This window comes from Vicugna pacos, unplaced genomic scaffold (genome assembly GCF_048564905.1).
Source record: "Vicugna pacos unplaced genomic scaffold, VicPac4 scaffold_20, whole genome shotgun sequence".
NCBI classification, from domain to species: domain Eukaryota; kingdom Metazoa; phylum Chordata; class Mammalia; order Artiodactyla; family Camelidae; genus Vicugna; species Vicugna pacos.
In genome coordinates, this window is record NW_027328741.1 from 36,701,198 (window position 1) to 36,716,258 (window position 15,061).

General features: G+C 44.2%; 1 long non-coding RNA gene across 1 annotated transcript in view; it reads right to left on the reverse strand.

Moving 5' to 3' along the window:
• The window catches only part of LOC140693904 (uncharacterized), a 53,973-nt gene extending 43,034 nt beyond the window's left edge, over positions 1-10,939 (reverse strand). Inside the window, exons 1-2 of the long non-coding RNA XR_012069608.1 lie at positions 10,709-10,939; positions 1,559-1,684 (exon numbers count right to left, since the gene is read on the reverse strand). This is a non-coding gene — a long non-coding RNA (uncharacterized lncRNA). The remainder of the gene's footprint in view (positions 1-1,558; positions 1,685-10,708) is intronic.
• Positions 10,940-15,061: the final 4,122 nt, after the last annotated feature.

Consider the following 15,061-nt stretch of genomic DNA (forward strand, 5'->3'; position numbering starts at 1 on the left):
CATATTCGATAAAGCCACCCGGACAAGTTCAGCAAAATGCAAAGAAATTTTTCTCTCTGCTAGACTGAAATGTCTATGAAGGTATAAAAACTTCTGCATCTACAAATGTAGGGAACCAACTCATCAATAACATATCTATCCGTAATGCATGGACATTTAAAAAAAATACTGTATTTACTCCTATCAAATTCTATCTGGCTTTTGCCAAACTGTGTCCTAAACTGTAAGGAAAGTATATAAACTTAGAGAATTTTTTACCTTTTAAGAGAGAAAGGAACCCTCCTACTCGGTTGGTGGGAATGTAAATTGTGCAGCCACTTTGGAGGACAGTATAGACTTTCCATAAAAAACTGAAAATAGACTTCCGTGTGATCCAGCAATCCCATTCATGGGTATATTTCTGGAGAAAAATATAATTCAAAAAGACACATGCACCCCAATGTTCACAGCAGCACTATTTACAATAGCCAAAACACTGAAACAACCCAAGTGTTCACTGACAGATGAATGGATAAAGAAGTTGTGGTATACTGTATATATATATATACATATATGCATATATATACACACAGATATACACACATGAACACACACACACAATGGAATACTGATCAGCCATAAAAAATAAAATAATGCCATTTGCAATAACATGGATGGACCTACAGGGTATTATGCATAGTGAAATAAGTCAGAGAAAGAAAAACAAATATTCTATGTATTAACTTATATGTATATATAAAAAATAGAACAAATTAATTACTATAATAAAACAGAAATAGACTCACAGGTACATAGAACAAACTGGTGGTTACCAATGGGGAGAAGGAGGAGAGGGGAGGCAGGAAAGTTGTAGGGTATTGAGAGGTAAAAATTACTATGTATAAATTGGATAGCTTACAGGGCTGCATCATACAGCACAGGGAAATATAGCCATTATTTTATGGTGACTTTAAATGGAATATAATCTATAAAAATATTGAGCCTCTGTGTTGCACACCTGAAAATATTATGATGTAAATCAACTATTCAATTACAAAATTTTTCATCAAAGTTTTCTTTTCATATTATTTGCAATAAGTTAGAAGCCAGAACTGTCAATAGAAACATAGTGTAAGTCACAATTTTCCAGTAATACCATTTAGAAAATAAAAAGGAACAAGTGAAATTAATTCCAGTAATAATTATATTTATCCCAAAATATCCAATATACTATCATTTAAAAAGTGTGATTGACACTTTTAAAACTTATTAATAAATATTTTACATTAGTTTTGTTGTATGAAGTCTTAAAAATCTATTATGTATTTTCCACTTATAGAACATCTCAATTCAAAATAGCCACATGTGGCTAGTGGCTACTATACTAGACAGAGCAGATTACACCATTCACACTTCTGATAAATTACCTTCTGTTACTTATTTTAAAAACTTGCAGAAAAGGCTTTAGATATTCCCTGTATCAAACAAAGCAACCTTGACGGGTGGGGAGTATCTTCATTATAAAGTGAAAAATAAAGGTAAGAGAGCCATGGTTACATGTATGTTAATGTAACAATACCTTCTTAATTCATTCAGGACTTTACAATCTTTCTTCATATGCCAAGGATTCACTGTCACTGTACAATATTTTTCACTGTTATTTTCTTTGGAATTGAGAGGCTTCTGATGAACCTGCTTTGTGCATCTGTACATAAAAGAAAACAATAAAACAGCTACAAGAGCTACAGTGAATGCCCCCCCATTAATTTAGAAGAAGTCTCACAGTATTTCCCAACATAAATGCTAAAATATAATTCAGAACACTTTGTGATGGTCAGCATGATTTTAACAAAAAAGTAGATAATTACCTCCCTGGTGTCAATGTTCTTTCAGAGATGGGTACCCGAAATTTAGTAAAAATGATTTTGCATATATCTTTGAAAGAAATGCTAAGAAATGACCTTTTCTGTTGGAAATTAGCCTGCTTTTACATTCTGCAGTAGGCATACGTGTTTACAAACCAGGCAGGAACTGGATCATATTTTACACATACTTTAGAAACTGATTTGAATTTTGCTTTCTACCTGCAAGGCTATTTCTTACATAATTACATAAGCTGGCCACTATACTAAATTTTGTTTCACTGTTTGCTTAATCCTCACAACAACTCTGTAAGCTGCTATTATTACCCCCATATAACAGATAAAGAGCTTGAGGCAGAAAATAATTTGGGTAACTTGGTAACTGGTGGAGCTCGGTAAGATTGCAGCCAGTCTGACACTCAAGTCCATTCTTCTCACCGATGTCTGATACTGCTACCTACATTCAGCAATGACAACTGAATTCATATTTAAGTGTGTCATTTCTAAAAGCGCAAAGCTATAGTAGTACTGTTGTGTAAATTATTCTTTTCAGATGTGATTGCCAAAAAAACAAAAACAAATAAAATCAGGGTGCCACTGAGTGGAGGGCGAACTGCATATGGATGGACAAAAGGGGACTTTGTGAGGACACAGTTGCACAACTCTATAAATATCTAAAATGGCTGATTTGTACAATTATAATTTGTGAATTTTATGGCCTGTAAATTACACCTTAATACAGCTATTAAATTAAGAAACTGGATATCAAATTAAGACTAAAACACACATATATATATATCACACAAAGAACAACAGGCAAATATCATTATTTACTGTACCATTCTTTCATGCAGCTTCCTTTCCACACCCATTCCTGAAAGGATGACTCAGTTTTATAATATTTTAAATTATTTAGCAAATAATTTTTGACAGACTACTATGTACCCAGGACTAATCTAGGCACTTGGAATAGATCAATAAACAAAACAAAATTCCTGTCCTCACGGAGCTTGGTTGGAGTCTAGCTGGGGTGGGGGGTGGAGATGACAATTCACACAACAGAGAGGCAGAGGAAGTGGCATGTTAAGAAAGAGGAACCATGGAAAAAATAAAAAAAGGGCAAGGTAAAGAGAGTTTAGGGCATGGGATGATGGTGATGTTGTATTAAATACCAGAGCAGGCCACACTGAGGGCTGAGGTTAGAAAAAAGACTAGGAGGTGAGAAGTCCCAGGTAGACGGAATAACCATCACCGAGGCCAGTGTGCACCTCTCATGTTCCAGAATGGGGGCACTGCTGGAGCTGCGGAGAAGGGTCAGTGCAGATCCTGTATGGCCTTGGAGGACGTTGCAAGGACTGTGGCTTTTACCCGGATTGAAATTGGGAGGCACTGCAGAATGACGACACAATCTAACTTAGGTTTTCACGGCTCACTTGACTGCCGGGTGAGAATAGTCAAAACGGGTCAGAGATGAAAGGAGGGAAGCCTCTGAGAAGAGCTGTGCAGGAGGAGAGGACAGTGGCTCAGGGTAGGGAAGCAGCAGTGGAGGCAGGAGCCATGGTGAGAAGTGGCTGGGTTCTGGATCTGTTTTAAAGGCAGTGTTAAACCAGATCTATTGACAGAATTCATGTGGTATGTCAGTGAAAATCAGAATAACTCCAAGTTTTTTGACCCAAGCAGCTGGAAGGATTAAGTTTCCACTAACTGAATGGGGAATGTTGCAGAAAGGACCAGTTTGGGGGGGTAGGACGACAAAGAGCTCAGTTTTTACACATGTTGATTTTAAGATATCAGAGTTCCAAGTGAAGATGTCAAATCAGCAGAAGATTGTAATAGTTCAGAGTTGGAGAGAAAAAGTCTAGAGGGAGGCAGAAATGTGGGAATCATGGGTCACACAGGTGGTAGAGGAAGACATGAAACCCAGATACTCAAACATTAAGATAACCTGGCATTAACCATAGAAGTTGTCCTTGAGGGCCTGCCTACTAGGTGTGGATATCAGTCCTATTTCCCAACCACTCGAATTTTATAAAGGAACTTACAAATGAATTCGTGCAAGACACTGCCTCCAGTGGGTGGATCCAGAGAAGGAGTGGGAGAATGGGATGCTGCACGCTACTCCCTACGGTAGAATATATGTGTGTGTGTGTGTGTGTGTGTACGCATGTTTGTGTGCACAGGGGGATGAGACATACCTGGCTTAAGAAAAAGAGCAAGTAAGTCTAGAAGCCGAAAGATGAAAGAAAATCCAGATCTGGTAGAGGGAAGAGGGGAAACACTGTGTACTGTAAGACATATCCCCATACTGCCATTTCCCACCATCCTTTCATCAGGAACACAGTTGGAAAGGGGGGAATTATGTAGATACGTGTGATGTACACAAACTTTCTGACTATGTAACACTTAATATCTACATATGTAGCAAGTTAATGATATTTATATCTGCTTCAAGTTTAATAACAAGTTCACAACAGAGGGAAAATAAAATATTGAGGACTGGTAGGAGTATCATAGAAGGCCTTTCAATGTTCACAATGGAAGCAAAAGCAGCTTCACCCCACAAAGAATGTCAATAAGAGTCAAGAATGTTTATATTTGCTTAAGAAATTGAGAGTTACAGCTTCCTGCTTTAAAGAATTAACTTTAAGACAGATACCATACTATAAGCAACGTCTATACTGGAGCTTTCTTAAAGCCATTTTTAGTTTCTGCTTGTTCTGATGTACTCCAGACACTCTGCAAAGAAAACCTTCTTTTCAAAGGCTTAAAGGAATAAAAAAAGAAATAACACTGCATTCTTTTCAGTGTTCTCTGTACTGAAAGTCACTTGCAAATGAAGCACCCAGACACAGGTCTACATTTTTAACAATAAAGTCGTTTGCGCAATTTTTCAATTGCTATGTGACTTTGGGTCAGTCTCTCACTAAGAAGCAGAATGGAGTACCAGAAAATGACACATCAGGTCTAAAACTACAGATGTGGGAGATGAACCTACACCAGGAAACAGCTAAGTGGGAGGGTAAGGTTTACCTTTTAAGTTACCGTAAGTGCAGTTACACCTGCTCCCTGCTTCCCCTGTGAAGTGAAGAGCTAGTCTTTTCCAGAAAAGCTCTCATTCTGAGAACTGTCTTCTTTAAAATATTCGGAGATTCTCTTTTAAGGTTCTTGCACTTTTAAGCCTTTCCCCAACTCTACATCCTATAACAAGTGTAAAAATTATCCTATAGCCTATTGTTACAGAACATACTCTACAAAAGCTGAGGTTTCCCAGGGTTTGGATCCCAGAACTCTGCTACCAGATAATCCTAAAGCTTTCCTTCCATAACAGACTCTTCCGCCAATTCCCAGCTGCGGGCAAATTCGGCTTCTTAGACCAGGTAACTTTCTAACTCTGCCTACGAACACTCTGCTGCCAGGAAAGGAACTCTCAGACCGAAAGCACACAATGCCCCTAGTGAGGGTTGCCTCCTTCAAACAATCAAGATGCCATCACAAAGCAAATATTTAAACCTACTGCAAAACCTCTAAAGACATCTTACAAACAATATAGTTTGTATAGATGCATACTATTTGCTCTGGAATAGTGATTTCCAATGGAAGGAACAAAGGACCACATGACCCAAGCAATTTTTAAAACTGCACATAACCATCCCTCTTCATGTCAGGATTCAGGCAAGCCCGTCTTACAGGCCTAGGTGTAACAGAATGAGAGCACCTCTAGGAGTAGGATGAAAAGCAGAGAGGTAGACTTCTAGTGAAAGGGGGTGATGTAACAGGGCCCATCGCCCACTTACCTACCACCACAGGACAATCATCTCAGATCGAGAACAAACACTTTGGGAAACAGAGTTTGTTTATATTTCTATGGATTTCTGGTGGAAATAATATCCTGAGTCATGTGAAGTTGTGGCTGCCAAATTGAACAGGGGACTGGACATTTTCACATTCAGGACAAAAATAGCCCCCGGATAGCCACCATATCTGCTCTCCCCTTTGCCTGTTAACCCCAAGAGCTGCAGGACTCTCCTGCTTGCAATGACACCCACCAATTCTCACAAATTCTTGCCAAGTGCACGTCATCAGCTGGTGGTGTCAAAGTCACTATTTGTACTGCTATGAAGTCCCTCCATTACTTTATATCCCTTCTATTTTCTCTCTTGTCTTCCTAGCTACACTTGCATACACAAGATGGTTACTGCACTAACATTGCCTCTGTAATCAGTCCAGGATATAGGAAGTAGAGATTCAACTGTAACCAGTCCCAGAATACTTGTCATGCCACTCTAGTGTCCCAAAAAATACTCTGGCATCCCTCATCTCACCCAAACAACCACTGCATTACTTAGAGGTTGTAAAATTAGAGGGCTTTCTCTACTGGGAAACACTGTGGCTTGTGGTAGAGTTGTGATTTCAGTTTTTGCAACTGGTTACAGGCAAAAAGACATGGTCCACAAAATTTCTTCAAGCGTTTGGAATTTAAACTTTCATTAGATACAGAGCCGGAGGACTAACTGTAATCTATGAATATATGGTCATATTATCAAATAATGTTCATGTCTACCTTACAGACATGTAAGGACTTGGATTACACCTGCAGCCTGTAGGCCTTTGGAATTGGATGTGAAGCATCCTGTGAAATAAAAACCTCCTATCCAGTCACAGAACACCTTACAGACAACATCACACTAATGTCACTGAATACATTAGTATAGTCCATGTATGGTTAAGTTACACCTCAATTTCTCAGAGATGGAAAGGAGATGTCTAGAAAAGATGGAAAACCCAATTACTAAAACAGCTCAAAAGTTAATGCAGACTCCTGCACCTCCCAGAGCAGAGGGCGGAGGGGGCATTTCCCAAAACTCTGTCCTTCCCCAGGACGTGGCATGTGGGGAAGCAGGCAGGAATGTGTGGCTGGGACTCGGAGGTGGAGAGGTGATGAAAGCAAGAGTGGAACTGCTCTGGTCCTAGAACAACAGAGCTGTAAAATGCTCGGCTTCAGTACAACCCACTCCCTCTCCCACTTTCCCTCCCACCTATGTGACAAACAGAACATAACCAGGCACTTTCTGCCCATGATGGTGACTACTAGCAGGAAAGGGACCAGGATAAAAGCATGTCTTATAAAAGATGTCTGATTTTAAGGCTATGTTATAAACAATGAACAGCACTCTCAGAGTGGGACACTTGTGAGGCGCTCAAGTAGGGAGGAGGAGGTTGAGGATCCATTTCCAGCACTTCCATGTCTTTTATCACTCCTATTTCTGACCTTTCCTTTGCCACTATTTGTAGCACTGCCATCACTGGCAGGTAAAGGGGCAGCAATGTGACTTGGCCGTTTGGCTGATGGGGCTACATTTCCCAGCAGTGGAATGAAAAGGCACTGGAAGACGATCAGCTGGATGATGTGAACTGTGGTCCTGGCCTGTGCCAAACACTAACCAGGTGACCGTGGGTTAGGCTCTTAGTCTCTCTGGGCTTCCGGCTGTTTACTTATAAAAGAAGGTTTTGTCATTGCACAAATATATCCAATATGAAATGTAACGTGAAAGTCTAACATAATGACATCTCACCTGCTTGCCTCAGGGAACTGTACAAGCACTGAACACTATGTGAATGTAAACACAGACTTAAGAAAACTTTTGAGGTAAAGCGCTAAACTGAACATGGAGATAAAGTTTTATGGATTTTCTTGGCTTTTTTTTAAATTGCAACACTGAATTAATAGTTATTAGCTATAATCCACACCACAACCCCTGCGAATAAATAAAGTAGGTAAACACTGCCTGGATGCATGTTTTGTCCGATGCTAAGCAGGGTGGGGGGTATAAAGGAGGCTGAACAAGTGAGTCTTCTCCAGTTACCAGCTAACTGAGGAAAAACATTGGAAACCACCCAGGGATGGTACCAAGTCAGTACTCAAAGCCAAGATTACAGGCTACTGATCATAAACAGTGCAGGAATACAAAGAGGAGCTAGAAGTATTTGGAGTAAATAGGGAAGACTCTATGAAGGGGATGGGGCTCCAACTAGTTCTCAGGGCAATTGTAATTTGTTTTAACTGAGGACTGGATAGGAAAAGGCTGGTGACTCCTGGTTTTTAATAAGGCACAGGTTACCATAGGAGGCTAATTTACATAATAATTGGAACACATAATGTAAGTACAAAATGATGATTGGTCGAGACTACCTGACTGAGATCTGGTTGTGTTAAGTCTTTGACTTGACTCTAGATGTTGGAGAGCCAAAACTGTAGGTTGACTGAAAGGGGGGGAGAGAATATCCAAGAATTCAGCAGAAGTAAAAAATAACGTATCAGGGATGAAAGCTCTTCATCAGAGTATCAGCAATCAGAATAGACACTTGAAACCAAAAACATACAGTTCAAGAAGCTGACAAAATATGGAGGGTGGTGATAGAAAGATAAATCAAAGACCACTCCAAGCCTTTGGGTATTTAAGACCGGAAGAATGATTATCCCACTGAATAAGTGGAGACGCTGCAAGAAGAAAGATTATGAAATCAGCTTTAGACATGTTGAATCTGATGTATGAGCTAAGAGTAGGTTTTCTCTAAGAAGCTCAAAATTCAAAACTGAAGCACAGATGTTGAGTACAGGCTTAAGATGCAGATGGACAAGACATGATAAATCTCCTAAAAGAAAACATAGGCAAAACATTATCTGACATAAATCTTAGCAACATTCTCCTAGGGTAATCTACCAAGGCAATGGAAATAAGAGAAAAAAATAAACAAAAGGGATGTAATTAAACACATAAATTTCTTCACAACAAAGACAACCATAAGTAAAACAAAAGGAAACAACAACCTACGAATGGGAGAAAATATTTGCAAATGATACGACTAACAAAGGCTTAATATTTAGAATATATAAACAGCTCATACAACTTAATAACAAAAAAACAAACAGCTCAATCCTAAAATAGGCAGAAGACCTAAACAAGCATTTCTCCAATGAAGACACAATTGGCCAATAGGCACAGGAAAAAATGCTCGATATCACTAATAAACCGAGGAATTCAAATCAAAACTACAATGAAGAATCAGCTCACACTAGTCAGAATGGCCATCGCTCAGAAGTTCATGAATGATAAATGCTAGAGAGGCTGTAGTGGGAAGGGTACCCTCTTACACTGCTGGTAGAAATCTAGTTTGGTGTAGTCATTATGGAAAGCATGGAAATCCCTGAAAAAACTAAAAGTAGACTTACCCTATGACCCAGCAATTCCACATCTGTGTACATAACTGGAAATAACTCCAATGTGAAAAAATACCTGCTCACCAGTATTCACAGCACCACTGTATACAATAGACGAGACATGGAGGCAAGTTAAATGTAGTAACAGATGACTGGGTAAAGAAGTTGCTGCATATTTATACACTGGAATACTACTCTACCATGAATAGGACAAAATAAAACCATTTGCAGCAACATGGATGGAGCTAGAGATCGTCATTCTAAGTGAAATCAGCCAGAAACAGAAAAATACCAAATGATACCACTCATATGTGCAATCTAAAAAAAGAGAGAAAAAGACAATATGAACTCATCTGCAGAACAGAAACAGACTTGCAGACTTAGTAAACAATCATAAGGTTACCAGGGAAAGGGGAGTTCGAGATTTACAAATGTTAGCCACTACATATAAAAAGAGATTTTAAATAAAGTTTCTTCTATATAGCACAGAAACCTATGTTCATTATCCAACAATAACCTATAATGAAAAAGCCGATACAGCCACCAACTGAGGAAGCAAGAGAAGAAAGGAGAGTTAGTTATGCTGGGCTAGAGCCCACTTCTAAAATACTTTTCAGGCACTGATGCTGCCCCAAGTACACTGAGCCTTCCTCCCAGGGACAGGCTGACATGACATGTGTCCTGCAAACCTGGGGCAGCAGAGGCCGTCCCCAGGTCTGGCCCTGGGGGAGATGGGAGCAAGTCCACCTGCTTCCCTTGGGGCAGCACCCCTCCCCGCAGCCCCCGCCACCTGACTGTACCACGCCTGCCTCTCAGGAAACCACTGGCTTGAAAACAAGTGAACCACGAACCTGGGGCAGCGGCAGGGAGATGGGCAGCGACCTGGCAAGCTGGTCGACTTGCCCCCATCTTCCCCACGGCCTGTCAAGGGCTCGGCCTCTGCTCCTCCAGGCACGGTCAGCAGGTCAGCCTGCTCCCGGGAGGAGGGCGCGGTGTGGTCGAAGGCAATGGCTGGTTATGGAGTCTGACCATGGGGGCCCGTGGATTTGCTTCAAACTCCCCAGCGCATGGCCTGAGCTTGGCCTCTGCTGCCTCAGGTTCGTGGAACTCAGGTTACAGGTCAGCCTGCTCCTGGAAGGCGGTGCTGTGCTGTCAGGGAAAGGTGGCGGCTGCGATGGCGGGATTGGGGCTGCCCTGTGAGAGCGCGGGGTTTGCGACCATTCCCGCTGCCGCTGCAGCCATCCCAGCACACTGATCACACCGAGCCCACCTCCCAGGAGTAGACTGACCTGTAACCTGAGTCCCACGAACCTGGGTCTTTAGAGGCCACCCCCAAGGTCAGGCCGCGGGTAAGATGGAAGCAAATCCAGGGGCTCTCATGGGGCAGCCCCCATTCCATCCGAGGCCCCGCGACCGCACCGCACCCGCCTCCCAGAAGCAGGCCATGATCTGAGGGCCAATAGGAGATGCTCCGGAGCCGTCCGGCGACCTCCCACCTCCCGGGGCTGTACCTGCTCTCCTAAACCCGGGTATAACCGGCTGTAAAAATGCGGTGTTCAGGAACTACTAATACCGGGGTTACCACGAACCACAGCAGCGGCTGGGACCCGCCTCAGGGTCCCAACGGGACGCGCAGCCGGGACCTCACCTCCGCACCCCTCCCTGGGCGCATCCTCAGCTGCACAGCCCAGGCGTCACCCGCCGGCTCCCCGAGCAGCGCGCTCCTACCAGCGCCCTCTTAACTGTCCGGCAGCGGCAGCCGAGCCGCGGGCAAGCGGCGGCCCAGGCCCCAGGCCATGTTCCTCTTCCAGGAGCTGGTCCAGGAGCAACCGGCTGCAGCCAGCTTCCACGCGTTCTGGGTGGGTTCCGGCGTCCGCGAGTCTGTCCGTCTGCGCGTGCGCGCCCCTCCTCCTCCCGCCCGCAACGCAAACTGCTCGGGTGGGTCTCCTGCTTTACCGGCCCTGGCCGCTGGGGCCGGGAGGAGCCAGGTGGGGCCCCTCCTGCTTGTCCCGCCGGGTCTCAATCCCCAGAGCCTTCACCCAGCCACCGACTGGGTCCTGGCACTGAATTAGAACCACGACTGCCCTGGGCCAGGCCACACCCCGCCAGCCCCAATTCCCCTGCTCACCTTTTCCTCCCTGTTACTACCTTCCCACCCCTGGCCAGGCCCAGTCTCCCACCAGACCTTGAAGACACGGCTCCTTCTCCTCACACCGAGGTCCCTGCCCTGACACTCCATCCTGCTAGGTCCTAACCTATGGCCCCTACACCCACAAGCTTACCCCTCATGTCTCAGCACAGGACACCCAACATCCTGAAATTGTCCCCCTCACCTCTCAACCAGGTCAGTTCCAAACTGATCGGGCCCCACACCTCTCCACCTGTACCCCCTCACCATGGGATCCCATTCACTCTGAGTGCACCCCTACCCTGAGCTCACTCCCCCACCCCTCACCCTGTGGTTGAGGTGGGGAAATCCGGGCTCCAGTAATGATGACTACTGCCACCAGTGGGGGATCCAGCCTAGTGTGCACATTCATAGTTAATGTCTGAGGCTACAGGGTGAGGCAGGCTGGGCTGAAGGTGGTTCCAATTCACGCCTTGGCAGCCTGATTCCCGCAGCTTGTGCCTCAACTGACCCGATGGGTCAGGTTGATCCCAGGCTGCCAGGCACTGGCCTTGGGCTTTGGGTGGTTGATGGTACTGATGGTGATCTGGACCCCTAAGGCGGAGGCATTGGGCACGCGGACGTTTGGGGTGGGGGAGTTCAGAATTTGCACTTGAGCCCAGGGGTAGACAGCAGATGGTGGGCTGTGTGCATGGGGCTGTGTGCGTGGCCTGGTCTCAGCCCAGGTGGGTGCAGGGAACTTGTTCATTCACACCAGGCCAGAGGGAAGAGGGAAGGGAGCTGTCAAGGCGTCAAAGTGAGGAAGCCAAAGCTTTAGAGCAAAGTAGGAAGGTGCACTGGCCAGGCCACCATGGATCTCGCCGCGACGCTGGTCCCTTGCATCAGGGGAGACTGGCAGTTGACTGGCCAATGAGACATCCCCTGCTGTGTTATAGTTTACAGACAATTGAAGGGATTTTGAGAGGTAATTTTAATCCAATAATTGTCACTTTCTCTGCAGTAGATTAGGTCCAAAGTCATGGTGAATCTGGCAGGGATCCTGCCTGAACTCCAGCCTTGGACAGTGGAGGACCCACCCAGGAATCATCCACTTAGCTCTCACCAAAAGTCACTGTAATAGAGAAGAACAAATCTGACTCCATATTGGATCTGTTCCTTTTCCTTTAACACTCTGCCGTGTTTTCTAGGCTTAGACTTGCTAGTTATGCACCTTTTGTAAAACAATGTTGCCTTTAGCCTGAAATAAACAGGAGAGCCTATTCCCAAAACTCTGAGCTTTAAGGATATTAATACTTTGCACTCCTATAAAGATAACAAGTTGCAGAATAGAAAAAGTTTGTTTTGTTGCAGGTTTTGCAGAAACACCATGATCTGACCCATGTGGACAGCTGCAAAGGATTCCAAGAACAAAGAATTCCTACACCAAGAAGTTTGCAACAACCAACCACAGCCCCTCCCCTTTTTAGTAGAAAAGGAGCCTGAAGTTGACATGGTTCTCCAAGATATTAGTCCGCCATTATCTTGGTTTGCAGCTGTTTACGTAGACCAGGTCATAGTGCCTCTGTAAATCCTCTAACAAAACAAAAGTAGTTTTCTATTCTACAACCTGTTGTCTTTATACAAGTGCAAAAGTGTTAATATCCTTAAAGATCAGAGCCTTGAAAGTAGGCTCTCTTGTATATTTAAGGCTAAAGGCAACATTGTTTTACAAAAGGTGCAGAGCTAGTAAAACTAAGTCTAGAAAAGAGGGCAAAGGGTTAAAGCCAAAAGGACAGATCTTCTATGGAGTCAGATTTTTTTCTTTTCTATTATACTATATTCTATTTTTGTTTTAAGTATATAAGAATAAAGTTTAGCCTTTTCCCATTTTAAACTGTGCAACTTTAAGGAGCATTAATTGCATTCACAGTGCTGTGAGACCAACACCACTGGTTTCAGACTATTTCCTTCGTCAAAGTAAAATCCTGTATACAAAGTGCACCCCACGTCCTACGTCCCCCAGCCCATGACAAGCCCTAATCCCCTTTCTCTCTCTATGTCTTTACCTATCCTGGAGGTTCCCTATGAATGGAATCATATAAAAGTTGGCTTTTTTTTTTGTTTGTCTGCCCACATATCTTAAGTAGGGATGGGTGAAATTTTAGCTTGTTTGTTTTCATGTGAATTAGCATTTTTGTATTTTGAGAGGAAAATCCAGATTGATTAAAGATGAGACGTACCAAATGAAGCCCTTTTAGTAACTCTATGCATAATCTCGGGGTAGGCACTGCTGTTCTAAGTGTGAAACCAGAGCCAGAAGGGAGATGCTTAGCTCTTCTTGTGGCAAAATAAAACCAAACAAAAGCAGAAAACAAAGGAAAAGAAAGACAGGTGTAAAGACAAACCACAGCCTGGAAAAACCTTTCCTCATGACCCAAGGTCGGAGAAAAGCTTCACATCCCTGTGGTCCAAAAAGCTCTTGAAGCCCAGTGTTCTGAAAAGAAACAAAACACACAGAGTCAGTTCCAACGAGAGGCGGTGCATGTGGCCGGTTTGTGCTAGAGATGCTCGAACTCTCAGGTGAGGACACAGGCAGAAAGACAGACTGCAGAGACAGCATTGGCCACCATCACCCTGGCAGGTCTTTAGCCCGGTGACAACCAGCCCTGGTGACAACGTGAGCAGGCAGAGGCCCCAGGAGGTACTCTGGAAGGAAGAGCAAATGGATGCTCCTCTCCGGCAGAACAAGGTGCAGGATACATCAAAATTCCACAGGTGCATTCCTTCCCTAGCAGTGCTGAGCCTTAGAGAAGATCCCACCAAAGTGCTTGCACAATTTTCAAAGATAATGTTTCTTCAGTAACATGAATTCAAAATAATCAATATGTCATCAAGGGATTTTCAGAAGTGACCTGCCCTGGACGCGTACAATACACACACATAAATACACACATATACACATAAATATATACACACATACATACAGGAAAAGAGACAGACAGACTGAAACACAGAGAAGCAGGGGGAGACAGAGAAACAGAGAGAGAGACAACTCAGAGAGGCACTGAGAGACAGAGACAGAGAGAAAGAACACTGGAGCTGGTAATGAGTGGAACTCACATACATTTTCACAAGTCAGTCTATGTGTCAGAACCTGGTCCCAAAGTCGATCCACCCTCCAGGGGAGGGTGTGGGGATCCCACAAGGGTGTGGGAACAGAAGGCAAAAAATAGGAAGCCATTGTGGGGCAGCCCACCACAGAGGCCGAGATGGGACACTGGGCCTGTATGTCAACATGACAGAATGACCTAGGAGGTTGTATGCCAGAGCGGAAGATGTCAGAGTTGTATTTAATTTCAGTCTCACGACTGGGAGCGGGGAAGCAAGCAGCAAGGAAAGTGACTTTCTCCAGACCCCAGGGCAGACCCCGGCCTGTGTGGGGTGTGCTTTGCACTCTGCCAGCCCTCTATGGGGTCCTTCCTTTGCTGAGTCTGTGCACGATCTCCCTGTGATGCCAGCCCGTGGGGGTGACAGATGCAATAGATGTTTCTAGGTCTAGAGACAGGATGGCTTCTCTAGGAAGCAGGGGCCAGAATGATCCCCACTGTGCTGATGGGGGATTGGGGAGACCCTGAGAGGCACATGGCTTGTCCAGGATAACACTGCTGAGTAGGGGGAGCCAGGTCTGAACCCAGCTGTGTCTTCAGAGCTGCAGCACTGGTTGCATCCAGGCCTCCCCAGGGCTATGGAGGGGCTGAGTTGGTGTCACTGTGTGTGGACATGGCATGGAGTGAGAAATGAGAGATTGGAAGCCCAGAAAGAACCTTGAGGAGCTTTGTGTCAGGAGGAAGCTTGGAGAAGTGGACCCCAGGAAGTGACCTCACTTCCCTGGCA